Source organism: Sturnira hondurensis, unplaced genomic scaffold (assembly GCF_014824575.4).
Source record: "Sturnira hondurensis isolate 20B ecotype Veracruz unplaced genomic scaffold, ASM1482457v3 Scaffold0020080, whole genome shotgun sequence".
Classification (NCBI taxonomy): Eukaryota; Metazoa; Chordata; class Mammalia; order Chiroptera; family Phyllostomidae; genus Sturnira; species Sturnira hondurensis.
The window spans coordinates 828,205-840,995 of NW_028092711.1; positions in this window are offsets into that span (position 1 = coordinate 828,205).

The following is a 12,791-nucleotide window of genomic DNA, read 5'->3' on the forward strand; positions in this document are numbered from 1 at the left end:
GGGAGTGGACATTAAAAAGAAGATACCTTATCCTTTCCCATTCAGCATCTGTCTCTGAGGTCTGCATGAGTAGATGCAGAATATTCTACATATAGAGAAGTGGGTGATGGTTTGAGTAAACTCTAGGTAAACATATTTCTGAAGTGTGCAGAAGTGTGCTTGAAGGAAGGGTAACTAACTGCACAGTCTATATACTGTTAATCTCACATCCTCAGGCTGAGTCCAGAGGAATCCGGGGCAGGGCTGAAGCAACAATGAGGGAGAAGATAGTGGCCCCCAGCGCCTCTCAGATGGTCTTCTCCAGGGAAGCCTCTGGTGGCATCCAAGCGTGGGGATAGAAGCCAGCAAAGATAAGCATAGGTCTCTAAAGGCCTTTTGTGTGGCGCTCCGCTTCTCCCAGAGATCTCACTGATGCTTGTTTTCAGTCTCAGGTCCCAAAGCTATTTCAAAGGGAAACCCCAATAGTGTGTCGAGTTTTGCCACCAAGTTCCCCATTGTGACTCACTGAACAAGGCTCCATCGTGCCCTGTGAACGTGAACTCAGGACTGAATTCTGCTGGATCCAGAGAATAGAAAACTCTGCACTTCGGGGGCAACTTCTCTGGGCAAAGGGCAGGACGGTGTCGCATCTGCAATTCTTTCTGGGCAGGAACCACCTGCAAAGCGCACACTCTTGACCCCCAGGTCTCGATTTTCGCCTGAACCCCTGAGGGCTCTTTGCCACATCAGAAATTCTCAGCAAGTGGCCACAGTTCTAAATTACTAGTTTTCTAAGCAGTGCTGTGATCCCCCTGCCGGCTTCCAAGGAGCATTTTAAATGACTGTCTACACAGTTTAAAACATCGGCAAATGCTTGGTACACAATGAAGTTTAGACAAAAATGATTTTCTTTCCCAACAGGGTTATAGTTTCTCATGTAATGTTTTTGTTACATTGAATTATCTATACTATTTTTAATTACTGGAGTGTAAGTATTGCCTTTATTACTGGCAGTGATAATCCTAAGGGTTTTAATTTAGAGGCCACCTGGGATCCATTCCTGCTGAATGGCTGATGAAATGGCATGGTGGGTAGTTGCTCCTACCTGCAATGGCCTGCAAAGGAGGTTCTTCTATTATAATTATTGATCTATGCTTTTCTTTTCTTTTTTTGAGAGATTTTATTTGTTTATTTGTGGAGAGAGGGGAAGGGAGGGAGAAAGATAGGGAGAGAAACATCAGTGTGTGGTTGCCTCTCATATACCCCTCACTGGGGGCCTGGCCCACAACTCAATTTCCTTGTCTTTTCAAAGAACCAACTCTTAGATGCATTGATTTTTGTATCTTTTAAAATATTTTTTATTTCTGCTCTAATCTTTTTTATTTTCTTTCTTCTACTCACTTTGAGCTTTGTCTGTTGTTCTTTTTCAAGCTCCTTTAAGTGTGAAGTTAGATTGTTTATTTGAGCTTTTTCTTGTTTCTTGACATAGGCCTGTAATGCTATAAATTTTCCTCTTAGGACTGCTTTTTCTGTGTCTCATAGATTTTGTGTTGTGTTCTCTTTTTCATTTGTTTCAAGGTATCTTTTGATTCTTCCTTGATTTCATTGTTAACCTATTTATTATTTAGTAACATTATTTAGCTTCAATATTTTTGTGTGTTTTTCAGAGGTTTTTTTGTGATTGATTTCTAGTTTCATACCATTACGATCAGAGAAAATGCTTGATATAATTTCAATCTTCTTAAATTTATTGAGACTTCTGTTGTGTCCTAATATGTGGACTATCCTAGAAAACATTACATGTATGCTTGAAAAGAATGTATATTCTGCTGCTTTTCAGTGAAATGCTCTGAAGACATCAATTAAAGCCACCTGATCTAGTGTGTCACTTAAGTCCTCCATTTCCTTGTGGATTTTCTGTCTGGAAGATCTATATATATTGATGTCAATAGGATGTTAAAATCCCTTACTATGGGTGTATTACTGTCAATCTCCTTCTTTATATCCATCAAGATTTGCTTTACATATTTAGGTGCTTCTATGTTGGGCGCATAAATGTTTACAAGCATTATATCCTTTCATTGGATTGTTTCCTTTGTCACTATGTAGTGTTCTTTGACTCTTTTTTATTTTTTAATATATTTTATTGATTATGCCATTACAGTTGTCCCATTCCCCCTTCACTCCCCTCCACCCTGCATACCCCTCCCCCATCATTCCCCCACCTTTAGTTTATGTCCATGTGTCACAAATACAGTTCTTTAGATTCTGTATTTCCCATAGTATTCTTGCCCTCCCCCCTATTTTCTACCCACCACCTATGCTACTTATTCTCTGTACCTTCTTCCCCCTTCTCCTCCTCCCACTCCCCTGTTGCTAACCTTCCATGTGATCTCCATTTATATGGTTCTACTCCTGATCTAGCTGATCTAGCAAACCTCTTGGTTTGCTTTTGTTTTAGGTGTGGTTGTTAATAACTGTGAGTTTGCTGTCCTTTCACTGTTCATATTTTTTATCTTCCTTTCTTAGATAAGTCCCTTTAACATTTCATATAATAAGGGCTTGGTGATGATGAACTCCTTGAATTTGACCTTATCTGAGAAGCACTTTATCTCTCCTTCCATTCTAAATGAAAGCTTTGCTGGATAAAGCAATCTTGGATGTAGGTCTTTGGATTTCATGACTTGGAATACTTCTTTCCAGCCCCTTCTTGCCTGCAAGGTCTCTTTTGAGAAATCTGCTGACAGTCTGATGGGAACTCCTTTGTAGGTGGCTGTCCCCTTATCTCTTGCTGCTTCTACTAGGATTCTCTCCTTCATTTTAATCTTGGCTAATGTAATTATGATGTGCCTAGGTGTGCTCCTTTTGGGGTCCAACTTCTTTGGGACTCTCTGAGCTTCCTGGATTTCCTGGAAGTCTATTTCCTTTGCCAGACTGGGAAAGTTCTCCTTTATTATTTGTTCAAATAAGTTTTCCACTCATGGCTGTTCCTCTTCCCCTTCTGGTACCCCTATAATTCAGATGTTGGAATGTTTAAGGATGTCCTGAAGGTTCCTAAGCCTCTCCTCATTTTTTTGAATTCTTATTTCTTCATTCTTTTCAGTTTGGTCGTTTTTTTCTTCTTTCTGGTCCACTCCCTTGATCTGAGTCCCAGTTTCCTTTCCATCACTATTGGTTTCCTGTGCATTTCCCTTCATTTCAATCAGTTTAGCCTTCATTTGTTCCTCTAATTTGTGACTAAAATCAACTAGTTCTGTGAGCATCCTGATCACCAGTATTTTGAACTGTGCATCTGAAAGGTTGCCTATCTCTTGGTCACTTAGAAGGATTGGCTCTGGGGCTTTGAGCTGTTCTTCAGCCATATTTTGGTCTGTTCACACCTGTTATATATGAGGGACAGAGCCTTAGGTGTTCACGAGGGCAGGTGACCCAGTCTCTGGGTTGTGACGCTGTATGTGGGGGTGATGTCAGAGAGGGAAAAGAATGGCGCTTTGCTCCACTCTCTAGATTTCTGTCCCCTCTGCGGCTTCCCACAAGCAAATTGGGCCCTTCTGGTGCTGGTTCTTAGGTGTGTGAGGTTGTGTACCCTTCAGGACCCTGTGGGTCTCTCCAGCAAACTCTCTGTGAACCTGGGAGCCTCTCCGGGCACCTTGACCCTGAGAAAGTCTTTCCAGTTGGTCCTTTCAGGCTCCAATTCCCATCACTGAGGCCCTAGCCTGAGCAGTCTGCCTCACTGTTCCTTCCTTCACTTGGTTATCTGCGTACAAATGTGTGACCGTGGTCAGCCAGCCGCCCAACGCCCTCGCCGGATCTGCCCATCACCACCCAACACCTGGGATCCACCAACTGCCTCCGCCTACACTCCTGGGTTGGTCCGACTGAACGATCTTTCCAGCCTGACCCCACTCCACTGCTGACTCCGCCCCTCTTACCACTTTGGCTGAATGGTTCGTTTTTAGTCGGACTTCTGTACAGTTCAATTTTCACTGTTTCGGCTGTGTTTTTGTTACTAAAACTTTGTTGTTTTTAAACTTAGTTTTGCGAGGAGTCACAGTGTTTCCACCTATGCCTCCATCTTGGCCGAAAGTCTGCTCTTTGACTCTCACTATACACTTTGTTTAAAAGTCTCTTTTGTTAGATATAAGTATTGCTACCCCAGTTTTTTCAGTTTGCATAAAATATCTTTTTCTATCCTTTTACTTTTTTTATGTGTATCTATTATTCTGAGGTAGGACCCTTGTAGACAGCATATATATGGGTCTTGTTTTCTTATCTATTCAGATACACTATGTCTTTTGATTGCAGCACTTAAGCTATTTACACTTAAAGTGATTATTGATGAATATGTCCCTATGTATTTATTGCCATTTTATTCATTTAACTATGTTTTCCTGTTTTTTCTTGTTGTTATTCTTCTTCTTCTTCACCTTCTTCTCTTCTTCTTCTCAAAACATGCTCTATAACAATTTGTGTAATACTGGGTTGATGGTAACAAACTCCTTTAGCTTGTCCGGGAAGCTCTTTTTTTCTCCTGTAATTTTAAGTCATAGTCTTACTGGGTAGGTAGTTTTGGTTGTAGGTCCTTGCTTTTCATCACATTTCATGTCAATCCCTTTTCTGGCCTGAAATGCTGCAGTGAGTTGACAGTCTCATGGAGCTCTTTTGTAGGTGACTAACTGTCTTTCTTTTACAGCTTTTAAGATTCTCTCTTTGTCTTCAACCATTGACATTTTAATTATGGTGAGTCTCAATGTGGGTCTCTTCAGATCCTTCTTGTTTGGGACTCTGTGCATCCCTGACTTGCATTTCTTTTTTCCCTTTCTAGGTCAGGAAAGTTTTTGTAGCTATTTCTTCAGATAGATTTTCAATTTTTTGCTCTCTCTCTTCTACTTTCAGCATCCCCATGATGCAAATATTGGTATTTGTCCCAAGGCTTCTACACTATCCTCATTGTTTTGGATATTTCTTTCTTCTTGCTGCTCTGATTAGGTGGTTTTTCTTCATTATATTTCAAATCATTGATTTGATCCTTGTCTTTATCCAATCTACTATTTATTCCTTTTAATGTATTCTTCATTTCAGATATTGTATTATTCATTTCTAACTGGTCCTTTTTTATTGTTTCTATGCCCTGTATCACGCTGTTGAGCATCATTATTACTATTTGAACTTTATATCTAATAAATTGCTTGCCTCCTTTTCATACAGCTCTTTTTCTGGAGAGTTCTCTTCTTTCATTTAAGGCCTGTTTCTTTGTCTCCCCATTTTGGCTGCCTCTTTGTGTTTATTTCTATGTATTAAATGGACCTGCTATGACTCCCAGTCTTTGTTGGGTGACCTAATGTAGTGGGTGTCCTGTGGGGTCCAGTGGTACAATCTTCTTGATCACTTGAGCTGTGTGATCCAGGAATGTCCCTGTGTGGTTTATGTGGGCCCTCTTGATTGTTATTAGCTCCTTATTGCTTGGGGTGGACCCTCAAGCTGGCTAACTATGTGGATCAACCTCTACCTCAGTATAAGAGCTGCTGTGCAAGTACTGACCACATGAAACAGAACTTGCCTCAGCAGAAATGCTGCTTGCCAATATCTCCCTTTGGATATGCCATTTGTAAAGCCAACTGGATACTGATCTGATGTTGTCTGAAGCTGGCCACTAGTTGTGTTGGTTCTGGGCTTCTTAGGAGGACTCTAATGCAGACCAGTGTAAAAGACTGCCTGTGACGGTCTCTTGGCAACCTGTTTGGAGATACAACCAATTCCCAGTTTGTGGCTGCCTCTGCTGAGCCTGGATGGGCATGGAAAGAACCAAGTTGCGCACCAAGACTGGCTTTTACCAGCACCGGGCCTAGATGCGTGTCAGCAAAGTTCCCAAGGTACCCCAAGGTAGGCCTCCATCTGCTTTTGCCTGCCAGCTACTTGTTAGGCTCAATCACTGAAAGAGCCTCTGGCTGTACTCCTCAGCAGGGCATAAAGTTGACAGGGTGGGGTGAGAGGGCATCCAGAGGTTGGAGCTATTTCCTCTTCCCCAGGCTGATGCTTAAAGGAGGAAAATGCCACACCCAAGAAAGATGGCCCCTTGCACTATGAGAGAATGACTCAGCACATGAACCCTGGTGGCTATTCTTTCAGCTTTCCACCCAGAAATATAAACCCCAGGTTCTACTCCTGCAACTTTAGAGCACTCTACCCTCCCTCCACCAGGGGCCAGGGTGAGTGGCTATGAATGACATTTTGTGTGTTACCCCTTTAGGAGGATGCCTGTGTTTCTAGTGGATTTGTCTCTTTTTGAGGGACAAAAATCTCACTGCTTTTCACAATCAGATGCTACGTGGCCTCCTCTCTCTTGCTCTTGTGCCCTGTGCTGGGGAGCCCAGCTTGAGGTTTAGACCCCAGGCTTTTCAAGGGTCCCCCGCAGCTGAGATAGCCTTCTGGAAGTCCAGCTGCTGACCAGGGGAGCAAGGCCAGCCCTTTCAGTGTCACCGCCCTTCCTATCAGTCTCACTGTGGTCACTTCTTTAAGTCCTTTACAAGGCTTCTCTTCGGCTAGTTATTCAGGGTGGTTGTTCTATAATTTAGCTGTCATTCAACTTAGGTCATGGGTGGAGGTGAGCATAGCTTCCGCCTACTCCACAGCCATCTCGAATCTCCTGAGAGTGCTAATACCCCTCCTCATCTATTTCCAGCCCTCATTTATCTGAGTCCTTAGAAGGGCACTGTTTCTGCTTCTCTCCTCACCACACCCACAGAAAATAGTGGAAGGAAGAGCTCTGAGTGAACAGAAACAGTAGGACCCTCTGGGCAGGCTATTTCTTGTACATCTCTCTGTGATTTCCTCACCACCCGTAGTCCACAGTACAAGGCCACTGAAACAGAGGGTCCTTATTACTTGATTAAATTTAGGTTTAAATCCTAGCTCTAAAAATCATCTATCTCTCTCTTTCTCTCATCTCTCTTTTCTCTATTTCTCTCCACCCCTCATAAGATCTAGCTTTTCCCCCAGATAAACAGCAACCCCTGAGCGAGGTAGCAAAAGATAGTAGCCCAGACCCGACAATGGTCACACAGTTCACACCTCTGGCAGACTAAAGATAACATCTTGACCTAAGTTATGTTTCAGTTCCTGAGCCCTAAGGTGGAACAAGTCCTTGGTTACTTTTCCATGAGACTGGAAAGGGGGATGCTAGAATAGACCTCAGAGCTGCCCTCAAGACCTGTGGAAATGATTCATCACCCTTGCCTTACTTCTGACCAATCAATCAGCTTCCAACCGTCCATTTCATGGTGTTTTGTGACTTTGTTGTATATAGTCTGTGACCTACATTATCAGAGAGTTGGGTTTTTAGCTTTTGCTCCCTGTCTCTCTGAATTGGCCAATTTAATATTAAACTATTTTTCTTTCTATACCACAAACTCCTATTCATGCATTTCTTTGGGCCAGTGCCCGCAGGCAGGTGGACTCAAGGAAAAACACTGGGGTCCATCAACACCATTTCTCTTTCTATGTATTAGTCTAAGTATTCCCATGAGGGGTCCAAACAAATGAAGTCCTAGCAGTCTACATAGCATAACACAGAAGACTGGCATTTACAAAACAAAGAGGAGGGCTAAAGGAGGAAATATTTAGAGAGTGACTGTAATCACGGTCCAAAACAACAAGTTTCCGATAGTGTTCATGATATACCTCTGCTTCCAGAAGGTGTGCCCGGGGTCCCAGGGCTTACCCACTCAGCTTTTGGCAAGTCTCCATGGCTATGACAGCTACAAATGTGGCAGGTCCAAACTGAGATGTGCTCTAAGTGGAAAACACACACTTGATTTCAAAGATAGAACCAAGTGAGTGCAAAATAGATTAATAATTCTTATACTAATGACATATTTAATGATAATATTTTGGATATTTGGAGTTAAATATGTGGTTTAAATCAATTTCACCTGCTTCTTTTTAATTCTTTAACATGGCTATTAGAACATTAACCGTGACTGTGGCTGGCCTATTGCCATTGGATATTGCTGCTCAACAAACCGCCTGCTCTCCTGCTTTGCAGAAGCCTTCTCCAGGGGAATTGCCTCCTTCCTTGCATCTGTCCAGAATGAAAGTTCTCTGGTTTCATCCCCCACCTTCCACAACCCTCTCACTCAACTCTGCTCTTCGGTCTGAGACAGTGTCCTTATCTACAGATAACCAAACAAACTGTCGCAACTGGCCTCCTTCAGATGGGACATGTCTACACGCTAGAGGAGTCACTTGCCCTTTGCAAGCCATCTTCTCCATTCAGTAATCCCCAGACCCTGTCACAAGAATTCGATCTCCTTCCACCCCACCCCACCTCAGTCTTAGATCTTTTCCACAGTAATGCAATATTTAGGGTGAATATTTATTGCTGAATAGTTAAGAGCCCAATCCTATCGAGGCATTCTAGCATCTGGCTGTATCTACGCAGAAGAGTCGTGGGTTACATGGTACCACCTGCTTGTTCATGGGTGAGGCTGTGCCTTGCCCAGCACCACAGAGCCCAGGAAAAGCAACACTGACTCCAAGAACCAGGCATCTCGCTCTACTCTCGCTTAGATTTCTTTCCAACTTACATTTCTTTGGTTGCTGTAAAGGATTCAAACTAACTTTGCATTCCTTTATATTCCTTTGCATTCCTTCCTATAAAAATTAACTCTTTCACTGTGACTTGCCTGTGGGAGAAGACTTTTCCTGCCTTTTAGGGGATAAAATCCTGGTATGTGATGAGCGACAGGGAGAGAAATAACAAGATGAGAGGAGTTGCCTACATGATACTAAAGAGCTGCCCTCCACGTGGCCACTCTTGTCTATGCCAAAACGTCTGAAGACGAGATTAAATGTTGTTGACTTTCCATTCCAATGTTTGAGCCTGGTGTAAAAACAACTGTAAGATTTATGAAAGTGGCATTGTAATGGGAAAAGGCTACAGGGTACTAGATTTACACCAAGCACTGACTGTGCCCCAGTCTGGGGCAGTTTCTGATTGTAGATGTGTGAGGAAATAGGCAGCTACACCCAAATACAGATGGCTCCTGCTAATTGGCCATCTCTCCTCCAAGTGGCCCACGGTTATTTCCTATACACAGCACAGAGCAAACCATCCGCTCAGGGTCTGGGGGAGGCTTCAGTAGGTCATATACGGAGAGCACAGCTAATTAGGCAGAACTCGAGCGTGGCCATGGAATGTGCCAGAGGCCACCCCAAACCTCAGACTAACTGTAAGGGACACTAGGACTGCCGCAGTGACAGATGTCTGCAGGGCCTCTGCCAGGTCTCCACTGTTCCTGTGACTGGGGAAGTGAGACATGTTGCTTCGCTGTCTGTTTCCAGTCACCCGAAGGCTATAACTTTCCCCAAAAAGTGTTATAAAAAACAGTGTCTCTTATTAATAGTACAGAAGCAGTCGTACCCCAGGGACAAGAATTACAACACACAGCAAATAACGGTTTCATTTTCCAAAGGGTTGAAGAAAGCGAAACTTTTCAGTGAAAGTTATAGGAAATAACTTTGTTTTATCCCAGGTGGAAATTGTTGTTGTTGTTGTTGTTGTTGTTTTAATGCTTAAAATCCCAGAGTTATCTTTGTAAATATAAACCGTGCCTCACTAGGTCAGACCAGTGGGGCCTCTGACCTCTCCCGTCGCTGTCCATGCCGCTCAGGGCTCTGCCAGTCACCTCTTCTTGTCTTCAATATGTCCCTCAAGACTGAAGAGTTAGCTCACACTTCACATGTCCTATAAAACAAACATGATAGATGAATAAGCCATACAGCACAAAAACACAAGCGTGCTGAAACAAAATAGTTTCATTCTAGATTTCTTGGATGATCAACTTTGGGGTAATTTGTCCCATTCTTTTTTCCTCCCTATCTACTGTTCTTTATCCCTGTTTGCTGGTTCCATTGCACCTGTGTAGTCCACCTATTGAGCAATTCAGCTTTGGGGTCACCTTCAATCTCATTTCTCAAAACTCTTTAACTTCCTGAATATCTTATCTCTTTATGGCTCCATTGTCCATGAATGGACCTACAGTGACAAAATCATCTCTTCACACTCCCCCGCTCACATAAAGGCACTTCATTCACTGGTTTCTGTCATCCCTGGTATCTCTGGGGGTGGCACTATGGTCCCTTAGTAGCTCTGCTGGCCTCTGACTCATGTATCTCAGACCACCATCATCTTCAAAGAGTAATAGACCACAGAGTGGGACCCCATCAGGTGTTCCCTTTCCTTCCCCTGCTCAGCATCTTGTGGGTGTCTCTTCCTCCTTCTTCTTCAGTCCATGGGCCATCCTCAGAACAGGTAGAGGACAGGTCAGTGGGAAGCGAAGATGCTTTACCCTTCACCAAACATTCCCATTCCTTCCCTCTTCTCTTGGCCTCAGAGCGGTCACATCCCTTGCCCTCTTCTCCCTTGTACACAGCAAATATTCTGTAATTCATGCCAGGAACTTCACTCTATAAATACAATGACTGGAGTTTCCAGAAAGTCCTCCTTTGAAGTTTTCTGTTTGCCAGATCCTATTAGCACCTGTAAGAATAACTGATTTTCTACTTTTTAAGGTCTAAGTTGATGTCGAGTCGTAGAAGAAGGAAAGACTGACAAAGTTAAGGTACTTTGACTTTATGTTTGACTTCTCATATTTTTAGAGAACCTTGAAAAAGTGATACACCTTGACCTAGGAGAAAAACACAGCTGTGACACCAGGCTGCCCCGCACGTGAATGGACATGAATGGGAAGCATCAGAGACCGAGACCCCACAAAGGGAGGCAGCAGGACCTTGTTCTCTCGCTCATCAGTGCTTTGCTCTTTTCTTCGGCACGTGCTAAATGCTAGAATATTCTGGACACTGCGAGAAAGGCAAAGTGACTAAGACATTCCCCTTGCCCTCCAGAAGTTTAATAAAGCAAAGGGAGACACACCTATTCCCTCTCTGGTTATTTTTTTTTATCGTCAAATAAACTTAGAAAGCAGTTGCAGACATGATACAAAGACTTTTTTTCTTCAATCAGTTTATACTAAGTTGCTGACCTGTAGTCCCATCTGTGATAACCAGGCCTTTCATTTCTATATTTCTGATGCTTTGACACTTGGGGCTTTGCTGTCTCAGTGTATTAGCAGGTCATGTCAGTATTAACCGAGTTCATTACATTGGTCAGTTGATGAAGTTGGCATTTGCCAGGCATTTCCACTGAGGAGTTAGTTACTCTTCTTCCCTTTGTATATATATTTGCAAGGAAAAGGTTTTTTATTAATTCAGTTTATTTATTTATTTTTAAGACTTTAAAAAATATTTTATTTATCTATTTTTAGAGAAGGGAAGGGAGAGAAACATCAATGTGTGGTTGCCTTTTGTGCTCCCCCGTCCTGGGGACCTGGCCCAGCAACCCAGGCATGTGCCCTGACTGGGAATTGAACCAGCAACCCTTTGGTTCACAGGATGGCATTCAGTCCACTGAGCCACACACCAGCCAGGGCATAATTCAGTTTATTTAAATTTTTTAAAGTTCACCTATTTCTTCCATCCCCCACCTCCACAACCACCAATATATTGTCTCTATGAATTTGTCTTATGTATTTATTTACTTATTTTTAGGCTCCACAAATAAGAGAGACCATATGGTATTTGTACTGTCTATCTAACTTCATTTTTCCTAATGCCCTTGAGGTCCACTCATGTTGTCAAAATGGCAAGATTTCATTCTATTTATGGCTGAATACTATTCTTTATATAAATACACCAGTTCTTTATCCATTCATTCATCAATGGACACTTACTGTAAGTTGTTTCCATGTGTTGGTGGTTGTAAATAATACTTCAATAAACATAGGGCTTCAGATATCTTTTTAAGTTAGTCTTTTCTTTTACTCTGGATAAATGTCCAAAAGTAGAATTGTTAGATCACACTGTAGTTATTCACTTAATTTTTGGAAGAACCTTCATACTGTTTTCCACAGTGGCTGCACCAATTTCATTCCTACCAAAAGTGCACAAGCGTTCCTTTTTCTCCACATCCTCATCCGCAGTTGCTATTCCTAGTTTTTTGATAATAGCCATTCTAACAGGTGTGGGATGATATCTCATTGTGGTTTCGATTTGCATTTCCCTGATGATTAATGATGTTGAACATCACGTACCTGTTGGCAATTTGTATGTCTCCTTTGGGAAAATGCCTGTTCAGATCTTTTGCCCATTTTTTAACCAGATTGTTTGGAGATTTTGCTATTGAGTTGTATGATTTCTTTATATATTTTTGGGTAATAACCCCTTATCAGATATCTAATTTCTAAATATTTTCTCCAATTCAGTAGGTTATCTTTTAATTGTTTTGTATGGTTTCCTTGCTGTGCAGAAGCTTTTTAGTTTAATGTAGTCCCACTTGTTTATTTTTGCTTTTGTTGCCTTTATTGTTGGTGCCAGATCCTTTATATTTCTGTGGAGTCAATTGTATCTTCTCTTCTTTCATTTTTAATTTTATTTACTTGAGCCCTCTCTTTTTTTCTTGGTGAGTCTCACTAAAGATGTGTCAGTTTTATGTATCTTTTCAAAGAACCAACTCTTAGTTTCATTGATCTTTTCTATTTTTTTAGTCTCTATTTCATTTATTCCTGCTCTACACTTTGTTATTTCCTTCCTTGTGCCAACTTCAGGTGTCACTTTTTCTTCCTCTAGTTTCTAGAGGTGTAAAATCAGTGGTTTCCTTTAGATTTTTCTTGTTTCTTGACACAGGCATTTATTGCACAAACTTCCCTTTTAGAAATGTTTTGCTGCATCTCTTAAATGTTGGTATGTTCCATTTC